Source organism: Balaenoptera physalus, assembly GCF_965194825.1.
Source record: "Balaenoptera physalus genome assembly, chromosome: 14".
Taxonomy (NCBI): domain Eukaryota; kingdom Metazoa; phylum Chordata; class Mammalia; order Artiodactyla; family Balaenopteridae; genus Balaenoptera; species Balaenoptera physalus.
The window spans coordinates 19,211,096-19,237,730 of NC_138893.1; positions in this window are offsets into that span (position 1 = coordinate 19,211,096).

A 26,635-nucleotide genomic window follows, 5' to 3' on the forward strand; every position below is an offset into this window, starting at 1 on the left:
GAGTTACGATTCGTGTCAAGGCCTTATTTAGGACCAATTTCAGGGCCTTAGTTTGGACTAGCATCAGAGCCATTGTTAGGAATCGTATGAGGGCCTGAGTTAGGCGTACTGTCAGGGCCTTAGCTAGGGACAGTGTTAGGGCCTGAGTTAGGATTAGTGTCAAGGCCTTATTTAAGACCAATTTTAGGGCTTTAGTTTGGACTAGCAACAGAGCCTTTGTTAGGTATCATTTCGGGGCCTAAGTTAGGTGTAGTGTCAGGGCCATTGTTAGGGACAGTATCAGGGCCTGACTTAGGAGACGTTCAGGGCCTTAGCCAGGGAAAGCGTCAGGGCCTTAGTAAGGGATATTATCAGGACCTGAATTAGCAGTAGTATCAAAAATCCTTAGTGAGGAAAGTTAGGAATAAGTCAGGACTCAGGCCCTGACACTGTCCTTAACTAAGGCCCTGACACTACTCGTAACACAGGCCCTGATCTGATTCCTATCATAGGCCCTGACACTGGTCTTAACTAAGGCCCTGACACTGGCCCTAACTAAAGCTGTGACGCTACTCTTAACTCAGGCACTGACACTGTCCCTAACAAAGCCTCTGACACTACTCCTAACTCAGGCCCTGACACTGTCTCTAGCTAAGGCCCTGATACTTCTACGAACTCAGCACTGGCACTGTCCCTAACTTAGGCCCTGACTCTACTCCTAACTGAGGAACTGACACTGTCACTAACTAAGGCCCTGACACTGTTCATAACTCACACCCTAACACTACTCCTAAAGCATGCCCTGGCAATGTCCCTAACTAAGGCCTTGACACTATTCCTAACTCAGGCACTGATACAATACCTCAGGAAGGCCCTGACATTACTCCTAACTCAGGCCCTGAAAAGATCCCTAAATAAGGCCGACAAAACTCCTAACTCAGGCACTGACACTGTCCCAAAATAAGGCCCTGAATCTATTCCTAAGTGAGGCGCTGATACAATACCTAACGAAGGCACTGATGCTACTCCTAACTAAGGCCCTGACACTACTCCTAACTCAGGCAATGACACAGTCCCTAACTAAGGCCCTGACACTATTCCCAACTCAGGCACTGACAGTGTACGTAACTAAAACCCTGACACTACACCTAACTCAGGCACTGACAGTGTCCCTAACAAGGACCCTCACACTACTCCCAACTCAGTCACTGACATTTTCCCTAATTGAGGCAATGATACTACTCCCAACTCAGGAACTAAGGCTCTGGATCATTGTGATGACAAGCGCCATGGAGCACTGTGATGACATGGGCCATGGAGAATTGTGATGACAGGGGTCATGGAGAATTGTGATGACAAGGGCCATGGAGCATTGTGATGACAGAGTTCATGGGGCATTGTGATGAAAGTGGTCATGGAGCATTGTGATGAAAATGGTCATGGAGCATTGTGATGAAAGTGGTCATGGAGGATTGTGATGAAAAGCTCTATGGAGCATTGTGATGACAGGGGTCATGGAGCATTGTGATGACAGGGGTCATGGGGCATTTTGATGATAAGGGCGTGGAGCATTGTGATGACAGTGGTCACGGAACATTGTGACGATAAGGGCATGGAGCCTAGTGAGGGACAGTCTAGCGGTCTTGGGACTAAATTCAGTGCCTGAGGCAGGCACAGCATAAGGTCTTTAGTTAGCATAAGAGGTAGGATATTAGCTCGGGACAGGGTTGGGGTAGAGGCGAGGAATCTTGTCAGGAAATGACCTAAGGATAGTGTGAAGACCTTTGTTACGGAGAATATCAGGGCCTTATTCAGAACCAGTGTTAGGGCTTCAGGTAGGGACAGTATCAGGGCCTGACTTAGGGAGAGCGACAGGGTCTGAGTGAGGCCTAATGTCAGGCCCTCAGCTGGGGACACTGTCAGGGAGTGACTTAGGAGCAGCATCAGTGCCTTTGTTGGATCAGCTTTAGGCTCTTAGTTAAAGATGACCAGAGCCCTAGTTAGTCACAGCGTCAAGGCCTCAGTTAGGGAAAGCTTCAGGGCCTGAGTTACGGACAGCCTCAGGTCTTCACTTAAAGACAGCGACAGGGCTTTCTTAGGGAGAGTGTCAAGACCTTGGTTAGAAATGGGTCAGGATATTATCTCAGGAGAGTGTCAGGATTTTAGTTATTGCTGGCAGCAGGGCCTATATTAGGGACAGATTCTGGGCCTTTGTTAGAGACAGTGTCATGGCCTTAGTTAGGAGTAGTCAGGGCCTTAGTTAGGGAGAGCATTAGGGTTTCAGTCAGCATAAGATGCAGGAGATTCTCTCGGGACAGAGTCAGGTTCTAGGCCAGAGATAGTGAAAGGAAATGACCAAGGGATAACGAGAAGACCTTAGTCATTGAGAGCATCAGGACCTTAGTTAGCAGCAGCGTGAGGGCCTTAATCAGGAGCAGTGCCAGGGCTTGATGTACGGACGGCGTCAGAGCCTAACTAAGGTACAGCAACAGGGCCTAAGTGAGGCCTATCTTTGGGGCCTGAGTAAGGGACAGTATCAGGGCATGACTTAGGAGCAGCAGAAAGGCCTCTGTAGGATCAGCATTAGGGTCTTCGTGAAAGATATTATCAGGGCCTCTGTTAGGGACAGCCTCAAGGTCTCACTTAGGGACAGCGTCAGGGCTTACTTTGGGAAAGTTTCAGGACCTTGGTAAGACATGGGTCAGGATATTAGCTCCGGATAATGTCAGGTGTTCAGATATTGACGGCAGCAGGGCCTTAGTTAGAGGCAGTGTCAGGCCTAAGTTAGGACTAGCATCAGAGCCTTTCTTAGGTACAGTGTCAGTGACTGAGTTAGGTGTAGTGTCAGGGCCTTAGTTAGGGACAGTGTCAGGACCTGCGTTAGGACGAGCCTCCAGGCCTCAGTTAGGGACAGGTTCACGGCCTCGGACCTAAATTCAGGGCCTCATTTAGGGACAGAATCACAGGTTTAGCTAGCATAAGAGGATCTACAGCTGAAAGCAACTTGAACACCACCACAAGCAGATGCAGAAGTGAACCATGCACGCTCCTATGCAGGAATATTCCACAGCAGTTGGGTACATTTTGTTTAAAGTTAGTAACACTATACAAATTATGTTTTTAAGAAAACCATATTCAGAAGATGAAAGAATCTCGTTCTAAAGAATCTCTTTAGCTAATCTCGACATTAGCTAAAGAGAAGGTTAGGTTAAGATCTAGGGATAGTGTCAGGAAATGACCTAGGGATAGTGTCAAGACCTTAGTTACTTAGAGCATCAGGGCCTAATTAAGGACCAGTGAGTGTCAGGGCTTCGGGTAGGGACAGCGTCAGAGCCTGACTTAGGGAGAGCGACAGGGCCTGAGTGAGGCCTAGCGTCAGGGGCTTAGCTAGGGACAGTGTCAGGGCATGACTTAGGAGCAACATAAGAGCCACGGTAGGATCAGCCTCAGGGGCTATGTTAAAGATATTATCAGGGCCTCTGTTAGGGACAGCCTCAAGGCCTCACTTAGGGAGAGCATCAGGGCTTCCTTAGGGAGAGTTTCAGGACCTTGGTAAGAGATGAGTTAGGATATTAGCTCAGGATAATGTTCGGACTTTAGATATTGATGGTAGCAGGGCCTAAGTAAGGGACAGTGTCAAGGCGTTAGTTAGGAGTAGCGGGCCCCTGATAGGTCCAGTGTCAGGTCCTCGGTTAGCAATAGTGTTAGGGCCTTAGTTAGGGACAGTGTCAGGGCCAGATGTAGGACGAGCATCTAGGCCTTAGATCGGGACAGTTTCACGGTCTTGGGACTAAATTCAGTGCCTGAGGCAGGAACAACCTAAGGGCTTCAGTTAGCATAAGAGGCAGGACATTAGCTAGTGACAGTGTCAGTTTAACATGTAGGGATAGTGTCAGGAAATGACCTAAGGATAGTGTGAAGACCTTTGTTACTGAGACTCTCAGGGCCTTATTCAGAACCCGTGTTACGGCTTCAGGTAGGGACAGCATCAGAGCCTGACTTAGGGAGAGCGATAGGGTCTGAGTGAGGCCTAGCATCAGACTCTTAGCTGGGGACACTGTCAGGGCATGACTTAGGAGCAGCCTCAGGGCTTCTGTTGGATCAGCCTTAGGGTCTTAGTTAAAGGCATGATCAGGGTCTGAGTTAGTCACAGCATCAAGGCCTGAGTTAGTTAGGGAAAGGTGCAGGGCCTCACTTAGGGACAGCGTCAGGGCTTACTTTGGGACAGTTTCAGGACCTTGGTAAGACATGGGTCAGGATATTAGCTCCGGATAATGTCAGGACTTTAGATATTGATGGCAGCAGCCCTTAGTTAGAGACAGTGTCAGGCTCTGAGTTACGACTAGCATCAGAGCCTTTGTTAGGTACAATGTACGGGACTGAGTTAGGAGTAGAGTCAGGGCCTTAGTTAGTGACAGTGTCACGGCCTGACTTCGGGAGAGCGACAGGGCCTGAGTGAGGCCTAGCGTCAGGCCCTTTGCTGGGCACACTGTCAGGGCATGACTTTGGAGCAGCATCAGCGTCTTTGCTGGATCAGCTTTAAGGTCTTCGTGAAATATATGATCAGGGCCTGAGTTAGTCACAGCTTCAAGGCTTCAGTTAAGGAAAGCTTCAGGGCCTGAGTTAGGGACAGCCTCAGGTCTTCACTTACGGACAGCGTCAGGGCTTACTTTGGGACAGCTTCACGACCTTGGAAAGACATAGGTCAGGATATTAGCTCAGGATAATGTCAGGACTTTACATACTGATGGCAGCAGGGCCTTAGTTACAGACGGTTTCAGGGCCTGAGTTAGGCCTAGCATCAGTGACTTTGTTAGGTACAGTGTAAGGGACTGAGTTAGGGGTAGTGTCAGGGCCTTGCTTAGGGCCAGTGTCAGGGTCTGAGTTAGGTGTGCTGTCAGAGACCTAGTTAGGGACAGTGCTAGGGTCTGAGTTACGATTCGTGTCAAGGCCTTATTTAGGACCAATTTCAGGGCCTTAGTTTGGACTAGCATCAGAGCCATTGTTAGGAATCGTATGAGGGCCTGAGTTAGGCGTACTGTCAGGGCCTTAGCTAGGGACAGTGTTAGGGCCTGAGTTAGGATTAGTGTCAAGGCCTTATTTAAGACCAATTTTAGGGCTTTAGTTTGGACTAGCAACAGAGCCTTTGTTAGGTATCATTTCGGGGCCTAAGTTAGGTGTAGTGTCAGGGCCATTGTTAGGGACAGTATCAGGGCCTGACTTAGGAGAAGTTCAGGGCCTTAGCCAGGGAAAGGGTCAGGGCCTTAGTAAGGGATATTATCAGGACCTGAATTAGCAGTAGTATCAAAAATCCTTAGTGAGGAAAGTTAGGAATAAGTCAGGACTCAGGCCCTGACACGGTCCTTAACTAAGGCCCTGACACTACTCGTAACACAGGCCCTGATCTGATTCCTATCATAGGCCCTGACACTGGTCTTAACTAAGGCCCTGACACTGGCCCTAACTAAAGCTGTGACGCTACTCTTAACTCAGGCACTGACACTGTCCCTAACAAAGCCTCTGACACTACTCGTAACTCAGGCCCTGACACTGTCTCTAACTAAGGCCCTGATACTACTACGAACTCCGCACTGGCACTGTCCCTAACTTAGGCCCTGACTCTACTCCTAACTCAGGAACTGACACTATCACTAACTAAGGCCCTGACACTGTTCATAACTCACACCCTAACACTACTCCTAAAGCATGCCCTGGCAATGTCCCTAACTAAGGCCTTGACACTATTCCTAACTCAGGCGCTGATACAATACCTAAGGAAGGCCCTGACATTACTCCTAACTCAGGCCCTGAAAAGGTCCCTAACTAACGCCGACAAAACTCTTAACTCAGGCACTGACACTGTCCCAAAATAAGGCCCTGAATCTATTCCTGACTGAGGCGCTGATACAATACCTAACGAAGACACTGATGCTACTCCTAACTAAGGCCCTGACACTACTCCTAACTCAGGCAATGACACAGTCCCTAACTAAGGCCCTGACACTATTCCCAACTCAGGCACTGACAGTGTACGTAACTAAAACCCTGACACTACACCTAACTCAGGCACTGACAGTGTCCCTAACAAGGGCCCTCACACTACTCCCAACTCAGTCACTGACATTTTCCCTAATTGAGGCAATGATACTACTCCCAACTCAGGAACTAAGGCTCTGGATCATTGTGATGACAAGCGCCATGGAGCACTGTGATGACAAGGGTCATGGAGAATTGTGATGACAAGTGCATGGAGCATTGTGATGACAAGGGCCATGGAGAATTGTGATGACAGGGGTCACGGAGCATTGTGATGACAGGGGTCATGGGGCATTTTGATGATAATGGCGTGGAGCATTGTGATGAAAGTGGTCACGGAACATTGTGACGATAAGGGCATGGAGCCTAGTGAGGGTCAGTCTTGCGGTCTTGGGACTAAATTCAGTGCCTGAGGTAGGCACAGCATAAGGTCTTTAGTTAGCATAAGAGGTAGGATATTAGCTCGGGACAGGGTTAGGGTGAAGGCTAGGAATCGTGTCAGGAAATGACCTAAGGATAGTGTGAAGACCTTTGTTACTGAGAATATCAGGGCCTTATTCAGAACCAGTGTTAGGGCTTCAGGTAGGGACAGTATCAGGGCCTGACTTAGGGAGAGCGACAGGGTCTGAGTGAGGCCTAATGTCAGGCCCTCAGCTGGGGACACTGTCAGGGAGTGACTTAGGAGCAGCATCAGTGCCTTTGTTGGATCAGCTTTAGGCTCTTAGTTAAAGATGACCAGAGCCCTAGTTAGTCACAGCGTCAAGGCCTCAGTTAGGGAAAGCTTCAGGGCCTGAGTTACGGACAGCCTCAGGTCTTCACTTAAAGACAGCGACAGGGCTTTCTTAGGGAGAGTGTCAAGACCTTGGTTAGAAATGGGTCAGGATATTATCTCAGGAGAGTGTCAGGATTTTAGTTATTGCTGGCAACAGGGCCTATATTAGGGACAGATTCTGGGCCTTTGTTAGAGACAGTGTCATGGCCTTAGTTAGGAGTAGTCAGGGCCTTAGTTAGGGAGAGCATTAGGGTTTCAGTCAGCATAAGATGCAGGAGATTCTCTCGGGACAGAGTCAGGTCCCAGGCCAGAGATAGTGAAAGGAAATGACCAAGGGATAACGAGAAGACCTTAGTCATTGAGAGCATCAGGGCCTTAGTTAGCAGCAGCGTGAGGGCCTTAATCAGGACCAGTGCCAGGGCTTGATTTACGGACAGCGTCAGAGCCTAACTAAGGTACAGCAACAGGGCCTAAGTGAGGCCTATCTTTGGGGCCTGAGTAAGGGACAGTATCAGGGCATGACTTAGGAGCAGCAGAAAGGCCTCTGTAGGATCAGCATTAGGGTCTTCGTGAAAGATATTATCAGGGCCTCTGTTAGGGACAGCCTCAAGGTCTCACTTAGGGACAGCGTCAGGGCTTACTTTGGGACAGTTTCAGGACCTTGGTAAGACATGGGTCAGGATATTAGCTCCGGATAATGTCAGGACTTTAGATATTGATGGCAGCAGCCCTTAGTTAGAGACAGTGTCAGGCTCTGAGTTACGACTAGCATCAGAGCCTTTGTTAGGTACAATGTACGGGACTGAGTTAGGAGTAGAGTCAGGGCCTTAGTTAGTGACAGTGTCACGGCCTGACTTCGGGAGAGCGACAGGGCCTGAGTGAGGCCTAGCGTCAGGCCCTTTGCTGGGCACACTGTCAGGGCATGACTTTGGAGCAGCATCAGCGTCTTTGCTGGATCAGCTTTAAGGTCTTCGTGAAATACATGATCAGGGCCTGAGTTAGTCACAGCTTCAAGGCTTCAGTTAAGGAAAGCTTCAGGGCCTGAGTTAGGGACAGCCTCAGGTCTTCACTTACGGACAGCGTCAGGGCTTACTTTGGGACAGTTTCACGACCTTGGAAAGACATAGGTCAGGATATTAGCTCAGGATAATGTCAGGACTTTACATACTGATGGCAGCAGGGCCTTAGTTACAGACGGTTTCAGGGCCTGAGTTAGGCCTAGCATCAGTGACTTTGTTAGGTACAGTGTAAGGGACTGAGTTAGGGGTAGTGTCAGGGCCTTGCTTAGGGCCAGTGTCAGGGTCTGAGTTAGGTGTGCTGTCAGAGACCTAGTTAGGGACAGTGCTAGGGTCTGAGTTACGATTCGTGTCAAGGCCTTATTTAGGACCAATTTCAGGGCCTTAGTTTGGACTAGCATCAGAGCCATTGTTAGGAATCGTATGAGGGCCTGAGTTAGGCGTACTGTCAGGGCCTTAGCTAGGGACAGTGTTAGGGCCTGAGTTAGGATTAGTGTCAAGGCCTTATTTAAGACCAATTTTAGGGCTTTAGTTTGGACTAGCAACAGAGCCTTTGTTAGGTATCATTTCGGGGCCTAAGTTAGGTGTAGTGTCAGGGCCATTGTTAGGGACAGTATCAGGGCCTGACTTAGGAGAAGTTCAGGGCCTTAGCCAGGGAAAGGGTCAGGGCCTTAGTAAGGGATATTATCAGGACCTGAATTAGCAGTAGTATCAAAAATCCTTAGTGAGGAAAGTTAGGAATAAGTCAGGACTCAGGCCCTGACACGGTCCTTAACTAAGGCCCTGACACTACTCGTAACACAGGCCCTGATCTGATTCCTATCATAGGCCCTGACACTGGTCTTAACTAAGGCCCTGACACTGGCCCTAACTAAAGCTGTGACGCTACTCTTAACTCAGGCACTGACACTGTCCCTAACAAAGCCTCTGACACTACTCGTAACTCAGGCCCTGACACTGTCTCTAACTAAGGCCCTGATACTACTACGAACTCCGCACTGGCACTGTCCCTAACTTAGGCCCTGACTCTACTCCTAACTCAGGAACTGACACTATCACTAACTAAGGCCCTGACACTGTTCATAACTCACACCCTAACACTACTCCTAAAGCATGCCCTGGCAATGTCCCTAACTAAGGCCTTGACACTATTCCTAACTCAGGCGCTGATACAATACCTAAGGAAGGCCCTGACATTACTCCTAACTCAGGCCCTGAAAAGGTCCCTAACTAACGCCGACAAAACTCTTAACTCAGGCACTGACACTGTCCCAAAATAAGGCCCTGAATCTATTCCTGACTGAGGCGCTGATACAATACCTAACGAAGACACTGATGCTACTCCTAACTAAGGCCCTGACACTACTCCTAACTCAGGCAATGACACAGTCCCTAACTAAGGCCCTGACACTATTCCCAACTCAGGCACTGACAGTGTACGTAACTAAAACCCTGACACTACACCTAACTCAGGCACTGACAGTGTCCCTAACAAGGGCCCTCACACTACTCCCAACTCAGTCACTGACATTTTCCCTAATTGAGGCAATGATACTACTCCCAACTCAGGAACTAAGGCTCTGGATCATTGTGATGACAAGCGCCATGGAGCACTGTGATGACAAGGGTCATGGAGAATTGTGATGACAAGTGCATGGAGCATTGTGATGACAAGGGCCATGGAGAATTGTGATGACAGGGGTCACGGAGCATTGTGATGACAGGGGTCATGGGGCATTTTGATGATAATGGCGTGGAGCATTGTGATGAAAGTGGTCACGGAACATTGTGACGATAAGGGCATGGAGCCTAGTGAGGGTCAGTCTTGCGGTCTTGGGACTAAATTCAGTGCCTGAGGTAGGCACAGCATAAGGTCTTTAGTTAGCATAAGAGGTAGGATATTAGCTCGGGACAGGGTTAGGGTGAAGGCTAGGAATCGTGTCAGGAAATGACCTAAGGATAGTGTGAAGACCTTTGTTACTGAGAATATCAGGGCCTTATTCAGAACCAGTGTTAGGGCTTCAGGTAGGGACAGTATCAGGGCCTGACTTAGGGAGAGCGACAGGGTCTGAGTGAGGCCTAATGTCAGGCCCTCAGCTGGGGACACTGTCAGGGAGTGACTTAGGAGCAGCATCAGTGCCTTTGTTGGATCAGCTTTAGGCTCTTAGTTAAAGATGACCAGAGCCCTAGTTAGTCACAGCGTCAAGGCCTCAGTTAGGGAAAGCTTCAGGGCCTGAGTTACGGACAGCCTCAGGTCTTCACTTAAAGACAGCGACAGGGCTTTCTTAGGGAGAGTGTCAAGACCTTGGTTAGAAATGGGTCAGGATATTATCTCAGGAGAGTGTCAGGATTTTAGTTATTGCTGGCAGCAGGGCCTATATTAGGGACAGATTCTGGGCCTTTGTTAGAGACAGTGTCATGGCCTTAGTTAGGAGTAGTCAGGGCCTTAGTTAGGGAGAGCATTAGGGTTTCAGTCAGCATAAGATGCAGGAGATTCTCTCGGGACAGAGTCAGGTTCCAGGCCAGAGATAGTGAAAGGAAATGACCAAGGGATAACGAGAAGACCTTAGTCATTGAGAGCATCAGGACCTTAGTTAGCAGCAGCGTGAGGGCCTTAATCAGGACCAGTGCCAGGGCTTGATGTACGGACGGCGTCAGAGCCTAACTAAGGTACAGCAACAGGGCCTAAGTGAGGCCTATCTTTGGGGCCTGAGTAAGGGACAGTATCAGGGCATGACTTAGGAGCAGCAGAAAGGCCTCTGTAGGATCAGCATTAGGGTCTTCGTTAAAGCTATTATCAGGGCCTCTGTTAGGGACAGCCTCAAGGTCTCACTTAGGGACAGCGTCAGGGCTTACTTTGGGACAGTTTCAGGACCTTGGTAAGACATGGGTCAGGATATTAGCTCCGGATAATGTCAGGTGTTCAGATATTGACGGCAGCAGGGCCTTAGTTAGAGGCAGTGTCAGGCCTAAGTTAGGACTAGCATCAGAGCCTTTGTTAGGTACAGTGTCAGTGACTGAGTTAGGTGTAGTGTCAGGGCCTTAGTTAGGGACAGTGTCAGGACCTGCGTTAGGACGAGCCTCCAGGCCTCAGTTAGGGACAGGTTCACGGCCTCGGACCTAAATTCAGGGCCTCATTTAGGGACAGAATCACAGGTTTAGCTAGCATAAGAGGATCTACAGCTGAAAGCAACTTGAACTCCACCACAAGCAGATGCAGAAGTGAACCATGCACGCTCCTATGCAGGAATATTCCACAGCAGTTGGGTACATTTTGTTTAAAGTTAGTAACACTATACAAATTATGTTTTTAAGAAAACCATATTCAGAAGATGAAAGAATCTCGTTCTAAAGAATCTCTTTAGCTAATCTCGACATTAGCTAAAGAGAAGGTTAGGTTAAGATCTAGGGATAGTGTCAGGAAATGACCTAGGGATAGTGTCAAGACCTTAGTTACTTAGAGCATCAGGGCCTAATTAAGGACCAGTGAGTGTCAGGGCTTCGGGTAGGGACAGCGTCAGAGCCTGACTTAGGGAGAGCGACAGGGCCTGAGTGAGGCCTAGCGTCAGGGCCTTAGCTAGGGACAGTGTCAGGGCATGACTTAGGAGCAACATAAGAGCCACGGTAGGATCAGCCTCAGGGTCTATGTTAAAGATATTATCAGGGCCTCTGTTAGGGACAGCCTCAAGGCCTCACTTAGGGAGAGCATCAGGGCTTCCTTAGGGAGAGTTTCAGGACCTTGGTAAGAGACGAGTTAGGATATTAGCTCAGGATAATGTTCGGACTTTAGATATTGATGGTAGCAGGGCCTAAGTAAGGGACAGTGTCAAGGCCTTAGTTAGGAGTAGCGGGCCCCTGATAGGTCCAGTGTCAGGTCCTCGGTTAGCAATAGTGTTAGGGCCTTAGTTAGGGACAGTGTCAGGGCCAGATGTAGGACGAGCATCTAGGCCTTAGTTCGGTACAGTTTCACGGTCTTGGGACTAAATTCAGTGCCTGAGGCAGGCACAGCCTAAGGGCTTCAGTTAGCATAAGAGGCAGGATATTAGCTAGTGACAGTGTCAGTTTAACATGTAGGGATAGTGTCAGGAAATGACCTAAGGATAGTGTGAAGACCTTTGTTACTGAGACTCTCAGGGCCTTATTCAGAACCCGTGTTAGGGCTTCAGGTAGGGACAGCATCAGAGCCTGACTTAGGGAGAGCGATAGGGTCTGAGTGAGGCCTAGCATCAGACTCTTAGCCTGGGACACTGTCAGGGCATGACTGAGGAGCAGCCTCAGGGCTTCTGTTGGATCAGCCTTAGGGTCTTAGTTAAAGACATGACCAGGGTCTGAGTTAGTCACAGCATCAAGGCCTGAGTTAGTTAGGGAAAGGTGCAGGGCCTCACTTAGGGACAGCGTCAGGGCTTACTTTGGGACAGTTTCAGGACCTTGGTAAGACATGGGTCAGGATATTAGCTCCGGATAATGTCAGGACTTTAGATATTGATGGCAGCAGCCCTTAGTTAGAGACAGTGTCAGGCCCTGAGTTACGACTAGCATCAGAGCCTTTGTTAGGTACAATGTACGGGACTGAGTTAGGAGTAGAGTCAGGGCTTTAGTTAGTGACAGTGTCAGGGCCTGACTTCGGGAGAGCGACAGGGCCTGAGTGAGGCCTAGCGTCAGGCCCTTTGCTGGGCACACTGTCAGGGCATGACTTTGGAGCAGCATCAGCGTCTTTGCTGGATCAGCATTAAGGTCTTTGTGAAGTACATGATCAGGGCCTGAGATAGTCACAGCTTCAAGGCTTCAGTTAAGGAAAGCTTCAGGGCCTGAGTTAGGGACAGCCTCAGGTCTTCACTTAGGGACAGCGTCAGGGCTTACTTTGGGACAGTTTCACGACCTTGGAAAGACATAGGTCAGGAGATTAGCTCAGGATAATGTCAGGACTTTACATACTGATGGCAGCAGGGCCTTAGTTACAGACGGTTTCAGGGCCTGAGTTAGGCCTAACATCAGTGACTTTGTTAGGTACAGTGTAAGGGACTGAGTTAGGAGTAGTGTCAGGGCCTTGCTTAGGGCCAGTGTCAGGGTCTGAGTTAGGTGTACTGTCAGAGACCTAGTTAGGGACAGTGCTAGGGCCTGAGTTACGATTCGTGTCAAGGCCCTATTTAGGACCAATTTCAGGGCCTTAGTTTGGACTAGCATCAGAGCCATTGTTAGGAATCGTATGAGAGCCTGAGTTAGGCGTACTGTCAGGGCCTTAGCTAGGGACAGTGTTAGGGCCTGAGTTAGGATTAGTGTCAAGGCCTTATTTAAGACCAATTTTAGGGCTTTAGTTTGGACTAGCAACAGAGCCTTTGTTAGGTATCATTTCGGGGCCTAAGTTAGGTGTAGTGTCAGGGCCATTGTTAGGGACAGTATCAGGGCCTGACTTAGGAGACGTTCAGGGCCTTAGCCAGGGAAAGCGTCAGGGCCTTAGTAAGGGATATTATCAGGACCTGAATTAGCAGTAGTGTCAAAAATCCTTAGTGAGGAAAGTTAGGAATAAGTCAGGACTCAGGCCCTGACACTGTCCTTAACTAAGGCCCTGACACTACTCGTAACACAGGCCCTGATCTGATTCCTATCATAGGCCCTGACACTGGTCTTAACTAAGGCCCTGACACTGGCCCTAACTAAAGCTGTGACGCTACTCTTAACTCAGGCACTGACACTGTCCCTAACAAAGCCTCTGACACTACTCCTAACTCAGGCCCTGACACTGTCTCTAGCTAAGGCCCTGATACTTCTACGAACTCAGCACTGGCACTGTCCCTAACTTAGGCCCTGACTCTACTCCTAACTGAGGAACTGACACTGTCACTAACTAAGGCCCTGACACTGTTCATAACTCACACCCTAACACTACTCCTAAAGCATGCCCTGGCAATGTCCCTAACTAAGGCCTTGACACTATTCCTAACTCAGGCACTGATACAATACCTCAGGAAGGCCCTGACATTACTCCTAACTCAGGCCCTGAAAAGATCCCTAAATAAGGCCGACAAAACTCCTAACTCAGGCACTGACACTGTCCCAAAATAAGGCCCTGAATCTATTCCTAAGTGAGGCGCTGATACAATACCTAACGAAGGCACTGATGCTACTCCTAACTAAGGCCCTGACACTACTCCTAACTCAGGCAATGACACAGTCCCTAACTAAGGCCCTGACACTATTCCCAACTCAGGCACTGACAGTGTACGTAACTAAAACCCTGACACTACACCTAACTCAGGCACTGACAGTGTCCCTAACAAGGACCCTCACACTACTCCCAACTCAGTCACTGACATTTTCCCTAATTGAGGCAATGATACTACTCCCAACTCAGGAACTAAGGCTCTGGATCATTGTGATGACAAGCGCCATGGAGCACTGTGATGACATGGGCCATGGAGAATTGTGATGACAGGGGTCATGGAGAATTGTGATGACAAGGGCCATGGAGCATTGTGATGACAGAGTTCATGGGGCATTGTGATGAAAGTGGTCATGGAGCATTGTGATGAAAATGGTCATGGAGCATTGTGATGAAAGTGGTCATGGAGGATTGTGATGAAAAGCTCTATGGAGCATTGTGATGACAGGGGTCATGGAGCATTGTGATGACAGGGGTCATGGGGCATTTTGATGATAAGGGCGTGGAGCATTGTGATGACAGTGGTCACGGAACATTGTGACGATAAGGGCATGGAGCCTAGTGAGGGACAGTCTAGCGGTCTTGGGACTAAATTCAGTGCCTGAGGCAGGCACAGCATAAGGTCTTTAGTTAGCATAAGAGGTAGGATATTAGCTCGGGACAGGGTTGGGGTAGAGGCGAGGAATCTTGTCAGGAAATGACCTAAGGATAGTGTGAAGACCTTTGTTACGGAGAATATCAGGGCCTTATTCAGAACCAGTGTTAGGGCTTCAGGTAGGGACAGTATCAGGGCCTGACTTAGGGAGAGCGACAGGGTCTGAGTGAGGCCTAATGTCAGGCCCTCAGCTGGGGACACTGTCAGGGAGTGACTTAGGAGCAGCATCAGTGCCTTTGTTGGATCAGCTTTAGGCTCTTAGTTAAAGATGACCAGAGCCCTAGTTAGTCACAGCGTCAAGGCCTCAGTTAGGGAAAGCTTCAGGGCCTGAGTTACGGACAGCCTCAGGTCTTCACTTAAAGACAGCGACAGGGCTTTCTTAGGGAGAGTGTCAAGACCTTGGTTAGAAATGGGTCAGGATATTATCTCAGGAGAGTGTCAGGATTTTAGTTATTGCTGGCAGCAGGGCCTATATTAGGGACAGATTCTGGGCCTTTGTTAGAGACAGTGTCATGGCCTTAGTTAGGAGTAGTCAGGGCCTTAGTTAGGGAGAGCATTAGGGTTTCAGTCAGCATAAGATGCAGGAGATTCTCTCGGGACAGAGTCAGGTTCTAGGCCAGAGATAGTGAAAGGAAATGACCAAGGGATAACGAGAAGACCTTAGTCATTGAGAGCATCAGGACCTTAGTTAGCAGCAGCGTGAGGGCCTTAATCAGGACCAGTGCCAGGGCTTGATGTACGGACGGCGTCAGAGCCTAACTAAGGTACAGCAACAGGGCCTAAGTGAGGCCTATCTTTGGGGCCTGAGTAAGGGACAGTATCAGGGCATGACTTAGGAGCAGCAGAAAGGCCTCTGTAGGATCAGCATTAGGGTCTTCATGAAAGATATTATCAGGGCCTCTGTTAGGGACAGCCTCAAGGTCTCACTTAGGGACAGCGTCAGGGCTTACTTTGGGAAAGTTTCAGGACCTTGGTAAGACATGGGTCAGGATATTAGCTCCGGATAATGTCAGGTGTTCAGATATTGACGGCAGCAGGGCCTTAGTTAGAGGCAGTGTCAGGCCTAAGTTAGGACTAGCATCAGAGCCTTTCTTAGGTACAGTGTCAGTGACTGAGTTAGGTGTAGTGTCAGGGCCTTAGTTAGGGACAGTGTCAGGACCTGCGTTAGGACGAGCCTCCAGGCCTCAGTTAGGGACAGGTTCACGGCCTCGGACCTAAATTCAGGGCCTCATTTAGGGACAGAATCACAGGTTTAGCTAGCATAAGAGGATCTACAGCTGAAAGCAACTTGAACACCACCACAAGCAGATGCAGAAGTGAACCATGCACGCTCCTATGCAGGAATATTCCACAGCAGTTGGGTACATTTTGTTTAAAGTTAGTAACACTATACAAATTATGTTTTTAAGAAAACCATATTCAGAAGATGAAAGAATCTCGTTCTAAAGAATCTCTTTAGCTAATCTCGACATTAGCTAAAGAGAAGGTTAGGTTAAGATCTAGGGATAGTGTCAGGAAATGACCTACGGATAGTGTCAAGACCTTAGTTACTTAGAGCATCAGGGCCTAATTAAGGACCAGTGAGTGTCAGGGCTTCGGGTAGGGACAGCGTCAGAGCCTGACTTAGGGAGAGCGACAGGGCCTGAGTGAGGCCTAGCGTCAGGGCCTTAGCTAGGGACAGTGTCAGGGCATGACTTAGGAGCAACATAAGAGCCACGGTTGGATCAGCCTCAGGGGCTATGTTAAAGATATTATCAGGGCCTCTGTTAGGGATAGCCTCAAGGCCTCACTTAGGGAGAGCATCAGGGCTTCCTTAGGGAGAGTTTCAGGACCTTGGTAAGAGATGAGTTAGGATATTAGCTCAGGATAATGTTCGGACTTTAGATATTGATGGTAGCAGGGCCTAAGTAAGGGACAGTGTCAAGGCGTTAGTTAGGAGTAGCGGGCCCCTGATAGGTCCAGTGTCAGGTCCTCAGTTAGCAATAGTGTTAGGGCCTTATTTAGGGACAGTGTCAGGGCCAGATGTAGGACGAGCATCTAGGCCTTAGTTCGGGACAGTTTCACGGTCTTGGGACTAAATTCAGTGCCTGAGGCAGGCACAACCTAAGGGCTTCAGTTAGCATAAGAGGCAGGACATTAGCTAGTGACCGTGTCAGTTTAACATCTAGGGATAGTGTCAGGAAATGACCTAAGGATAGTGTGAAGACCTTTGTTACTGAGACTCTCAGGGCCTTATTCAGAACCCGTGTTAGGGCTTCAGGTAGGGACAGCATCAGAGCCTGACTTAGGGAGAGCGAAAGGGTCTGAGTGAGGCCTAGCATCAGACCCTTAGCTGGGGACACTGTCAGGGCATGACTTAGGAGCAGCCTCAGGGCTTCTGTTGGATCAGCCTTAGGGTCTTAGTTAAAGACATGACCAGGGTCTGAGTTAGTCACAGAATCAAGGCCTGAGTTAGTTAGGGAAAGCTGCAGAGCCTCACTTAGGGACAGCGTCAGGGCTTACTTTGGGACAGTTTCAGGACCTTGGTAAGACATGGGTCAGGATATTAGCTCCGGATAATGTCAGGACTTTAGATATTGATGGCAGCAGCCCTTAGTTAGAGACAGTGTCAGGCTCTGAGTTACGACTAGCATCAGAGCCTTTGTTAGGTACAATGTACGGGACTGAGTTAGGAGTAGAGTCAGGGCCTTAGTTAGTGACAGTGTCAGGGCCTGACTTCGGGAGAGCGACAGGGCCTGAGTGAGGCCTAGCGTCAGGCCCTTTGCTGGGCACACTGTCAGGGCATGACTTTGGAGCAGCATCAGCGTCTTTGCTGGATCAGCTTTAAGGTCTTCGTGAAATACATGATCAGGGCCTGAGTTAGTCACAGCTTCAAGGCTTCAGTTAAGGAAAGCTTCAGGGCCTGAGTTAGGGACAGCCTCAGGTCTTCACTTAGGGACAGCGTCAGGGCTTACTTTGGGACAGTTTCACGACCTTGGAAAGACATAGGTCAGGAGATTAGCTCAGGATAATGTCAGGACTTTACATACTGATGGCAGCAGGGCCTTAGTTACAGACGGTTTCAGGGCCTGAGTTAGGCCTAGCATCAGTGACTTTGTTAGGTACAGTGTAAGGGACTGAGTTAGGGGTAGTGTCAGGGCCTTGCTTAGGGCCAGTGTCAGGGTCTGAGTTAGGTGTGCTGTCAGAGACCTAGTTAGGGCCAGTGCTAGGGTCTGAGTTACGATTCGTGTCAAGGCCTTATTTAGGACCAATTTCAGGGCCTTAGTTTGGACTAGCATCAGAGCCATTGTTAGGAATCGTATGAGGGCCTGAGTTAGGCGTACTGTCAGGGCCTTAGCTAGGGACAGTGTTAGGGCCTGAGTTAGGATTAGTGTCAAGGCCTTATTTAAGACCAATTTTAGGGCTTTAGTTTGGACTAGCAACAGAGCCTTTGTTAGGTATCATTTCGGGGCCTAAGTTAGGTGTAGTGTCAGGGCCATTGTTAGGGACAGTATCAGGGCCTGACTTAGGAGACGTTCAGGGCCTTAGCCAGGGAAAGCGTCAGGGCCTTAGTAAGGGATATTATCAGGACCTGAATTAGCAGTAGTATCAAAAATCCTTAGTGAGGAAAGTTAGGAATAAGTCAGGACTCAGGCCCTGACACTGTCCTTAACTAAGGCCCTGACACTACTCGTAACACAGGCCCTGATCTGATTCCTATCATAGGCCCTGACACTGGTCTTAACTAAGGCCCTGACACTGGCCCTAACTAAAGCTGTGACGCTACTCTTAACTCAGGCACTGACACTGTCCCTAACAAAGCCTCTGACACTACTCCTAACTCAGGCCCTGACACTGTCTCTAGCTAAGGCCCTGATACTTCTACGAACTCAGCACTGGCACTGTCCCTAACTTAGGCCCTGACTCTACTCCTAACTGAGGAACTGACACTGTCACTAACTAAGGCCCTGACACTGTTCATAACTCACACCCTAACACTACTCCTAAAGCATGCCCTGGCAATGTCCCTAACTAAGGCCTTGACACTATTCCTAACTCAGGCACTGATACAATACCTCAGGAAGGCCCTGACATTACTCCTAACTCAGGCCCTGAAAAGATCCCTAAATAAGGCCGACAAAACTCCTAACTCAGGCACTGACACTGTCCCAAAATAAGGCCCTGAATCTATTCCTAAGTGAGGCGCTGATACAATACCTAACGAAGGCACTGATGCTACTCCTAACTAAGGCCCTGACACTACTCCTAACTCAGGCAATGACACAGTCCCTAACTAAGGCCCTGACACTATTCCCAACTCAGGCACTGACAGTGTACGTAACTAAAACCCTGACACTACACCTAACTCAGGCACTGACAGTGTCCCTAACAAGGACCCTCACACTACTCCCAACTCAGTCACTGACATTTTCCCTAATTGAGGCAATGATACTACTCCCAACTCAGGAACTAAGGCTCTGGATCATTGTGATGACAAGCGCCATGGAGCACTGTGATGACATGGGCCATGGAGAATTGTGATGACAGGGGTCATGGAGAATTGTGATGACAAGGGCCATGGAGCATTGTGATGACAGAGTTCATGGGGCATTGTGATGAAAGTGGTCATGGAGCATTGTGATGAAAATGGTCATGGAGCATTGTGATGAAAGTGGTCATGGAGGATTGTGATGAAAAGCTCTATGGAGCATTGTGATGACAGGGGTCATGGAGCATTGTGATGACAGGGGTCATGGGGCATTTTGATGATAAGGGCGTGGAGCATTGTGATGACAGTGGTCACGGAACATTGTGACGATAAGGGCATGGAGCCTAGTGAGGGACAGTCTAGCGGTCTTGGGACTAAATTCAGTGCCTGAGGCAGGCACAGCATAAGGTCTTTAGTTAGCATAAGAGGTAGGATATTAGCTCGGGACAGGGTTGGGGTAGAGGCGAGGAATCTTGTCAGGAAATGACCTAAGGATAGTGTGAAGACCTTTGTTACGGAGAATATCAGGGCCTTATTCAGAACCAGTGTTAGGGCTTCAGGTAGGGACAGTATCAGGGCCTGACTTAGGGAGAGCGACAGGGTCTGAGTGAGGCCTAATGTCAGGCCCTCAGCTGGGGAGACTGTCAGGGAGTGACTTAGGAGCAGCATCAGTGCCTTTGTTGGATCAGCTTTAGGCTCTTAGTTAAAGATGACCAGAGCCCTAGTTAGTCACAGCGTCAAGGCCTCAGTTAGGGAAAGCTTCAGGGCCTGAGTTACGGACAGCCTCAGGTCTTCACTTAAAGACAGCGACAGGGCTTTCTTAGGGAGAGTGTCAAGACCTTGGTTAGAAATGGGTCAGGATATTATCTCAGGAGAGTGTCAGGATTTTAGTTATTGCTGGCAGCAGGGCCTATATTAGGGACAGATTCTGGGCCTTTGTTAGAGACAGTGTCATGGCCTTAGTTAGGAGTAGTCAGGGCCTTAGTTAGGGAGAGCATTAGGGTTTCAGTCAGCATAAGATGCAGGAGATTCTCTCGGGACAGAGTCAGGTTCTAGGCCAGAGATAGTGAAAGGAAATGACCAAGGGATAACGAGAAGACCTTAGTCATTGAGAGCATCAGGACCTTAGTTAGCAGCAGCGTGAGGGCCTTAATCAGGAGCAGTGCCAGGGCTTGATGTACGGACGGCGTCAGAGCCTAACTAAGGTACAGCAACAGGGCCTAAGTGAGGCCTATCTTTGGGGCCTGAGTAAGGGACAGTATCAGGGCATGACTTAGGAGCAGCAGAAAGGCCTCTGTAGGATCAGCATTAGGGTCTTCGTGAAAGATATTATCAGGGCCTCTGTTAGGGACAGCCTCAAGGTCTCACTTAGGGACAGCGTCAGGGCTTACTTTGGGAAAGTTTCAGGACCTTGGTAAGACATGGGTCAGGATATTAGCTCCGGATAATGTCAGGTGTTCAGATATTGACGGCAGCAGGGCCTTAGTTAGAGGCAGTGTCAGGCCTAAGTTAGGACTAGCATCAGAGCCTTTCTTAGGTACAGTGTCAGTGACTGAGTTAGGTGTAGTGTCAGGGCCTTAGTTAGGGACAGTGTCAGGACCTGCGTTAGGACGAGCCTCCAGGCCTCAGTTAGGGACAGGTTCACGGCCTCGGACCTAAATTCAGGGCCTCATTTAGGGACAGAATCACAGGTTTAGCTAGCATAAGAGGATCTACAGCTGAAAGCAACTTGAACACCACCACAAGCAGATGCAGAAGTGAACCATGCACGCTCCTATGCAGGAATATTCCACAGCAGTTGGGTACATTTTGTTTAAAGTTAGTAACACTATACAAATTATGTTTTTAAGAAAACCATATTCAGAAGATGAAAGAATCTCGTTCTAAAGAATCTCTTTAGCTAATCTCGACATTAGCTAAAGAGAAGGTTAGGTTAAGATCTAGGGATAGTGTCAGGAAATGACCTAGGGATAGTGTCAAGACCTTAGTTACTTAGAGCATCAGGGCCTAATTAAGGACCAGTGAGTGTCAGGGCTTCGGGTAGGGACAGCGTCAGAGCCTGACTTAGGGAGAGCGACAGGGCCTGAGTGAGGCCTAGCGTCAGGGCCTTAGCTAGGGACAGTGTCAGGGCATGACTTAGGAGCAACATAAGAGCCACGGTTGGATCAGCCTCAGGGGCTATGTTAAAGATATTATCAGGGCCTCTGTTAGGGACAGCCTCAAGGCCTCACTTAGGGAGAGCATCAGGGCTTCCTTAGGGAGAGTTTCAGGACCTTGGTAAGAGAGGAGTTAGGATATTAGCTCAGAATAATGTTCGGACTTTAGATATTGATGGTAGCAGGGCCTAAGTAAGGGACAGTGTCAAGGCGTTAGTTAGGACTAGCGGGCCCCTGATAGGTCCAATGTCAGGTCCTCAGTTAGCAATAGTGTTAGGGCCTTAGTTAGGGACAGTGTCAGGGCCAGATGTAGGACGAGCATCTAGGCCTTAGATCGGGACAGTTTCACGGTCTTGGGACTAAATTCAGTGCCTGAGGCAGGAACAACCTAAGGGCTTCAGTTAGCATAAGAGGCAGGACATTAGCTAGTGACAGTGTCAGTTTAACATGTAGGGATAGTGTCAGGAAATGACCTAAGGATAGTGTGAAGACCTTTGTTACTGAGACTCTCAGGGCCTTATTCAGAACCCGTGTTAGGGCTTCAGGTAGGGACAGCATCAGAGCCTGACTTAGGGAGAGCGATAGGGTCTGAGTGAGGCCTAGCATCAGACTCTTAGCTGGGGACACTGTCAGGGCATGACTTAGGAGCAGCCTCAGGGCTTCTGTTGGATCAGCCTTAGGGTCTTAGTTAAAGGCATGATCAGGGTCTGAGTTAGTAACAGCATCAAGGCCTGAGTTAGTTAGGGAAAGGTGCAGGGCCTCACTTAGGGACAGCGTCAGGGCTTACTTTGGGACAGTTTCAGGACCTTGGTAAGACCTGGGTCAGGATATTAGCTCCGGATAATGTCAGGACTTTAGATATTGATGGCAGCAGCCCTTAGTTAGAGACAGTGTCAGGCCCTGAGTTACGACTAGCATCAGAGCCTTTGTTAGGTACAATGTACGGGACTGAGTTAGGAGTAGAGTCAGGGCCTTAGTTAGTGACAGTGTCAGGGCCTGACTTCGGGAGAGCGACAGGGCCTGAGTGAGGCCTAGCGTCAGGCCCTTTGCTGGGCACACTGTCAGGGCATGACTTTGGAGCAGCATCAGCGTCTTTGCTGGATCAGCATTAAGGTCTTCGTGAAGTACATGATCAGGGCCTGAGATAGTCACAGCTTCAAGGCTTCAGTTAAGGAAAGCTTCAGGGCCTGAGTTAGGGACAGCCTCAGGTCTTCACTTACGGACAGCGTCAGGGCTTACTTTGGGACAGTTTCACGACCTTGGAAAGACATAGGTCAGGATATTAGCTCAGGATAATGTCAGGACTTTACATACTGATGGCAGCAGGGCCTTAGTTACAGACGGTTTCAGGGCCTGAGTTAGGCCTAACATCAGTGACTTTGTTAGGTACAGTGTAAGGGACTGAGTTAGGAGTAGTGTCAGGGCCTTGCTTAGGGCCAGTGTCAGGGTCTGAGTTAGGTGTACTGTCAGAGACCTAGTTAGGGACAGTGCTAGGGCCTGAGTTACGATTCGTGTCAAGGCCCTATTTAGGACCAATTTCAGGGCCTTAGTTTGGACTAGCATCAGAGCCATTGTTAGGAATCGTATGAGGGCCTGAGTTAGGCGTACTGTCAGGGCCTTAGCTAGGGACAGTGTTAGGGCCTGAGTTAGGATTAGTGTCAAGGCCTTATTTAAGACCAATTTTAGGGCTTTAGTTTGGACTAGCAACAGAGCCTTTGTTAGGTATCATTTCGGGGCCTAAGTTAGGTGTAGTGTCAGGGCCATTGTTAGGGACAGTATCAGGGCCTGACTTAGGAGACGTTCAGGGCCTTAGCCAGGGAAAGCGTCAGGGCCTTAGTAAGGGATATTATCAGGACCTGAATTAGCAGTAGTGTCAAAAATCCTTAGTGAGGAAAGTTAAGAATAAGTCAGGACTCAGGCCCTGACACTGTCCTTAACTAAGGCCCTGACACTACTCGTAACACAGGCCCTGATCTGATTCCTATCATAGGCCCTGACACTGGTCTTAACTAAGGCCCTGACACTGGCCCTAACTAAAGCTGTGACGCTACTCTTAACTCAGGCACTGACACTGTCCCTAACAAAGCCTCTGACACTACTCCTAACTCAGGCCCTGACACTGTCTCTAGCTAAGGCCTTGATACTTCTACGAACTCAGCACTGGCACTGTCCCTAACTTAGGCCCTGACTCTACTCCTAACTGAGGAACTGACACTGTCACTAACTAAGGCCCTGACACTGTTCATAACTCACACCCTAACACTACTCCTAAAGCATGCCCTGGCAATGTCCCTAACTAAGGCCTTGACACTATTCCTAACTCAGGCACTGATACAATACCTCAGGAAGGCCCTGACATTACTCCTAACTCAGGCCCTGAAAAGATCCCTAAATAAGGCCGACAAAACTCCTAACTCAGGCACTGACACTGTCCCAAAATAAGGCCCTGAATCTATTCCTAAGTGAGGCGCTGATACAATACCTAACGAAGGCACTGATGCTACTCCTAACTAAGGCCCTGACACTACTCCTAACTCAGGCAATGACACAGTCCTTAACTAAGGCCCTGACACTATTCCCAACTCAGGCACTGACAGTGTACGTAACTAAAACCCTGACACTACACCTAACTCAGGCACTGACAGTGTCCCTAACAAGGACCCTCACACTACTCCCAACTCAGTCACTGACATTTTCCCTAATTGAGGCAATGATACTACTCCCAACTCAGGAACTAAGACTCTGGATCATTGTGATGACAAGCGCCATGGAGCACTGTGATGACATGGGCCATGGAGAATTGTGATGACAGGGGTCATGGAGAATTGTGATGACAAGGGCCATGGAGCATTGTGATGACAGAGTTCATGGGGCATTGTGATGAAAGTGGTCATGGAGCATTGTGATGAAAATGGTCATGGAGCATTGTGATGAAAGTGGTCATGGAGGATTGTGATGAAAAGCTCTATGGAGCATTGTGATGACAGGGGTCATGGAGCATTGTGATGACAGGGGTCATGGGGCATTTTGATGATAAGGGCGTGGAGCATTGTGATGACAGTGGTCACGGAACATTGTGACGATAAGGGCATGGAGCCTAGTGAGGGACAGTCTAGCGGTCTTGGGACTAAATTCAGTGCCTGAGGCAGGCACAGCATAAGGTCTTTAGTTAGCATAAGAGGTAGGATATTAGCTCGGGACAGGGTTGGGGTAGAGGCGAGGAATCTTGTCAGGAAATGACCTAAGGATAGTGTGAAGACCTTTGTTATGGAGAATATCAGGGCCTTATTCAGAACCAGTGTTAGGGCTTCAGGTAGGGACAGTATCAGGGCCTGACTTAGGGAGAGCGACAGGGTCTGAGTGAGGCCTAATGTCAGGCCCTCAGCTGGGGACACTGTCAGGGAGTGACTTAGGAGCAGCATCAGTGCCTTTGTTGGATCAGCTTTAGGCTCTTAGTTAAAGATGACCAGAGCCCTAGTTAGTCACAGCGTCAAGGCCTCAGTTAGGGAAAGCTTCAGGGCCTGAGTTACGGACAGCCTCAGGTCTTCACTTAAAGACAGCGACAGGGCTTTCTTAGGGAGAGTGTCAAGACCTTGGTTAGAAATGGGTCAGGATATTATCTCAGGAGAGTGTCAGGATTTTAGTTATTGCTGGCAGCAGGGCCTATATTAGGGACAGATTCTGGGCCTTTGTTAGAGACAGTGTCATGGCCTTAGTTAGGAGTAGTCAGGGCCTTAGTTAGGGAGAGCATTAGGGTTTCAGTCAGCATAAGATGCAGGAGATTCTCTCGGGACAGAGTCAGGTTCTAGGCCAGAGATAGTGAAAGGAAATGACCAAGGGATAACGAGAAGACCTTAGTCATTGAGAGCATCAGGACCTTAGTTAGCAGCAGCGTGAGGGCCTTAATCAGGAGCAGTGCCAGGGCTTGATGTACGGACGGCGTCAGAGCCTAACTAAGGTACAGCAACAGGGCCTAAGTGAGGCCTATCTTTGGGGCCTGAGTAAGGGACAGTATCAGGGCATGACTTAGGAGCAGCAGAAAGGCCTCTGTAGGATCAGCATTAGGGTCTTCGTGAAAGATATTATCAGGGCCTCTGTTAGGGACAGCCTCAAGGTCTCACTTAGGGACAGCGTCAGGGCTTACTTTGGGAAAGTTTCAGGACCTTGGTAAGACATGGGTCAGGATATTAGCTCCGGATAATGTCAGGTGTTCAGATATTGACGGCAGCAGGGCCTTAGTTAGAGGCAGTGTCAGGCCTAAGTTAGGACTAGCATCAGAGCCTTTCTTAGGTACAGTGTCAGTGACTGAGTTAGGTGTAGTGTCAGGGCCTTAGTTAGGGACAGTGTCAGGACCTGCGTTAGGACGAGCCTCCAGGCCTCAGTTAGGGACAGGTTCACGGCCTCGGACCTAAATTCAGGGCCTCATTTAGGGACAGAATCACAGGTTTAGCTAGCATAAGAGGATCTACAGCTGAAAGCAACTTGAACACCACCACAAGCAGATGCAGAAGTGAACCATGCACGCTCCTATGCAGGAATATTCCACAGCAGTTGGGTACATTTTGTTTAAAGTTAGTAACACTATACAAATTATGTTTTTAAGAAAACCATATTCAGAAGATGAAAGAATCTCGTTCTAAAGAATCTCTTTAGCTAATCTCGACATTAGCTAAAGAGAAGGTTAGGTTAAGATCTAGGGATAGTGTCAGGAAATGACCTAGGGATAGTGTCAAGACCTTAGTTACTTAGAGCATCAGGGCCTAATTAAGGACCAGTGAGTGTCAGGGCTTCGGGTAGGGACAGCGTCAGAGCCTGACTTAGGGAGAGCGACAGGGCCTGAGTGAGGCCTAGCGTCAGGGGCTTAGCTAGGGACAGTGTCAGGGCATGACTTAGGAGCAACATAAGAGCCACGGTAGGATCAGCCTCAGGGGCTATGTTAAAGATATTATCAGGGCCTCTGTTAGGGACAGCCTCAAGGCCTCACTTAGGGAGAGCATCAGGGCTTCCTTAGGGAGAGTTTCAGGACCTTGGTAAGAGATGAGTTAGGATATTAGCTCAGGATAATGTTCGGACTTTAGATATTGATGGTAGCAGGGCCTAAGTAAGGGACAGTGTCAAGGCGTTAGTTAGGAGTAGCGGGCCCCTGATAGGTCCAATGTCAGGTCCTCAGTTAGCAATAGTGTTAGGGCCTTAGTTAGGGACAGTGTCAGGGCCAGATGTAGGACGAGCATCTAGGCCTTAGATCGGGACAGTTTCACGGTCTTGGGACTAAATTCAGTGCCTGAGGCAGGAACAACCTAAGGGCTTCAGTTAGCATAAGAGGCAGGACATTAGCTAGTGACAGTGTCAGTTTAACATGTAGGGATAGTGTCAGGAAATGACCTAAGGATAGT